Source organism: Mus pahari, chromosome 5 (assembly GCF_900095145.1).
Source record: "Mus pahari chromosome 5, PAHARI_EIJ_v1.1, whole genome shotgun sequence".
NCBI lineage: Eukaryota > Metazoa > Chordata > Mammalia > Rodentia > Muridae > Mus > Mus pahari.
The window spans coordinates 56,355,760-56,359,696 of NC_034594.1; positions in this window are offsets into that span (position 1 = coordinate 56,355,760).

A 3,937-nucleotide genomic window follows, 5' to 3' on the forward strand; every position below is an offset into this window, starting at 1 on the left:
GTTGGGAAGAGAGGCCCCTTGGTCTTGCAAACTTTATATGCCCCATACAGGGGAACACCAGGGCCAAGAAGTGGGAGTGAATGGGCAGGGGAGCAGGGTCGGGGGAGGGCATAGGGGACATTTGGGATAGCATTTGAAATGTAAATGAAGAAAATATCTAATAAAATAATTTTTAAAAAGATGTGGAGATACATGCAGGACATGCCACAGGAATCTAGAAGTATGATGTTCAACTACAATTCTTTGGTTTAGATTTTCTGGACTTGTGTTCATTTACAATTAGAATGTATAAGTCAAGAAGGAGTTAAATACAAGAATACTTAGAGAACTCAAGAAAACCAACACCCATTTCTTTTTAGTGTACCTTTGCACAACACAATTTAAAATCTAGGTTTCATAAGTGAGTGCAACAATAGAGTCATGATTTTGTATTTCTTCATGGTTGCATAAAATTCCATCCTGTGTTTTCTTTATCCATTCATGTGTTCATGACCATCTAAGCTGGGCCTATCTCTTGGTTATTGAGAAGAGTGTAACAGTAAACACGGGCTTCAACTACGTCTCTGGTATATTGTCTTAGACTCTAAAACTCTACACCATAGAATCTTTGGGGTATGTATCCAAGAACTGGCTAAACACCCATTTTTCTATACAACCTAGTTCCTATTTATACAAAGACCAAATTTCTTAGGTACTGACTGAAAAAAAAATCATCTGATTTTTCTCTGCTAGTCTAAACTGCCTATCTTCAGCAAAGTGTTTCATTGCAAATAACAAAACTGTATGCCTTTAGATATAGTATGCAGTTAAATCTGGCTACCAAGACCTCCCATCCCCCAAACTCAGAGAAAACAGTTACTCTTTACAATGTTTCTTTTGGAGATCCACAATTGGTTTAAAAAAAAAAAAAAGCAGAGACCAAAGGCCTGTGGGTACCCAAACACCAACTGATCTGTCTGCAAGGCAACCCCTATACCCAAGCCTCGGAGTGACAGAAGGATGGTAATAGCCAGATATTAGCTATTAGATATATTATATTATAATATATATATATATATATATATATATATATATATATATATTATAGCCATAGTAGTATTTCCTAGGCATGACAAGGGAAATACATCTATAAACTCTTACCAGTACAGTTATCTGAACATTGCCAATGTAATGACACTACCAGCTGACATGCCAAGGTGCACAGGACAAACCCCATAAGGTTCCACCCCTCCTGGTGGCTCATGGCTGCAGAGAGAGGAAGAATCTGTTTCTTCCAGGGACAAACTCCCACGTAGGTTGTCCAGTCCCAAGTGGCCAGTCCTGGACACATGTGTACATGAACAAGACTAAAGGTAAATGCTTGTTTTGATAACAATTAAAGAAGAGACCATGGATGGGAGAGGAGTTGCAAGATGGGGTGGGAAATGGGAGTAAGGGGGACACAGTGCTCATGTACAAAGTCCTTGAAAAGAAGAAAAATTTAAAATTTAAACATTGCTGGTACTCATTACATGGAGCACCTCTTGAAACTGATCGGTTTCCTATCCTTGTTTGGTGAGTTGAAATTAAATTGTTATTTGCTTTGATATATATTTGACATGTTGAAAATGTAGGCTAAATAATCCAATCAAAAAATTAGGCACATCAACAGATGGTACCCAGTGTCACCCCCTGGCCTCCACATATGCACAGACCACATGTAAACCCTCTGCCCCTGTACATGGTCACCCACATACATGCAAAACACACACACACACACACACACACACACACACACACACACACACACACACACACACTATGGTGGTTTGAATGAAATGTACCCATAAATCTCTGCTTTTTAAATACCTGGTGCCCCTGTCCCCCTCGTCTAGTGGCTGTTTAGGCTGATTAGGAGGTTTGCTGGAGGAAGTGTGTCACTATGGAGGATTTTGAGGTTTCCAAGGCCATTTCAAATTTAGCTTTCTCAGCTGCCTGTTTTCAGCGTAAGCCACAATCCCTCAGTTTTCGGCTCCCAACTGGAGCTGCCATCATAACGTTGACCAAGTCCTATTCCTCTGGAACTACAGGCCCAGAATCAGCCCTTCCTTCTCAGTCACATTGTCACAAAAATGTAACAATGCAAAAAGAAAAGAAAAAATTCTGAGTGCTCATTCCTGTGCTTGAGGGTACACATGCCTTGGTGTAAAAGACCCTGCGCAGCTTGACAGGTTGGCCATGAACTTCTTAGACAGTTACTATGCAAGTGCTTCCAGAAACCAGCAGAGGCCCACGTGCCTGAAGGAGGTGAGCCAGAAGGAAGCAGTGTGAAGACTCAAACCCACAGAGCCTGGTGGGCCCCAGGGACGCCGATCTCCACCTTAGGAGCAATCTAGAGGCGTTGAAGAGTTTCATCACCGGGGAGCAAGGAGGTTCTATTTGCATTTTATAAAAATTTGAGCTTCAGTGTAGAGACTAAATTAGAACAAGGCCTAAGAGGATACGGGGGCTCTTAGGAGGTAATTGCGTATAAGAGAATGTGAAATAGGTAGAAGCAGCACAGATGGGGAGAATAGGAATAGGTTCAAACTGAAATGGTTCCAGGACTTAAAAGACAGACACACACAGATCAAAACTCTCACACTTGGATGTATTAAAAAAAAAATAGTGTCATCACAAAATTGTAATGACTCCATGGAATTTATCATAAAATTAAGTAGTTCAAATGGGGCCCATTGCATATTAGTATACAGGGAAAAACAAAGGACTGAAATACATAAGTGCAAGGCTTTCAATAAAGTTCTTGAACACAAAAATAAGAATCACAAAGTTTTAAACCTAGATTACTGTCATGTCATGTTTTATAGCAGGCTTCTTCATATGCATTGCATGGAACGCACAATTTATCCCAAACCCCTCCAGGCTACACACGCGCGCGCGCGCGCGCGCGCGCACACACACACACACACACACACACACACACACACACCATCTTGCTTCCATCTACTCCCAAATCATGTTCTCCACCATTTGTCTCTAGTAGGCATGACTGTAAGGACACACAGTGTCAAGCGCAGTGGCATAAGTTCACTTTGGTCATTTTAGTTGCCTGTATTTGTGTTACCATCACCATCATCTACTTCTAGAACATTCTCACTGCCCCCCTAAAGAAACACTACAGCTATCAGTACTTTATTTCCTACTACCTCTTGCCTAGGGAACCCTTGATCCACCTTACAAACTGTGAGTCTATGGATTTGAGGAATATAAATAGAATTAGACACTATTTGACCCTGTTTTTCCTGATCTCTTTCATTCATTGCCATATCTTAATGCTCATTCATGGTGGAATATGTTTCCGAACTTCGTCCCTTTTATTCCCAAATATCTCACTGAATGGCTATGCTGCTCGCGTTGTTCATTCATCAGCTGGTGGGTATTTGAGCTTCTGCTTCATCAAATTATGAATGAAGCCAAGAACAATAGTGTGATTTTAGTGCTCAATCTCTTGGTTGGTTAGTCAAAGCGGGAGTGGAATTGCTGGGTCACACGGGAACTCTGCAATCTTCTGAAGAGATGCTGGACTGTTTCCCGGAGCAACCACTCTGTTTCTCATTTTTATTAACACCAGACAGGTATCCCAGTCTCTCCGAGAGCCAATCAACATCTGTTAGTCTGTTCCTCTTTCTTCTAGCCATCCCAGAGGGCCTACTGGAGACCTCATCTCGGCATGGTTTGCATTTCTCTGGGGGCTCCCGCTGTTCGCTTTCACATCCTAACAAATCACTTATGCAACTTCTGTGGGAAAATATCAGTTCAGATCCGTTGTGCATTTTTTATGTTGGACTTTTTATTGTTGGAGTTGTGTTCTTTATATATCTTAGATACCAGACGCACGGTTCTATGAGCTTTCCCTCATCCCATGGGCTGTCATTTCCCTGTCCTGATGAGGTAGCTT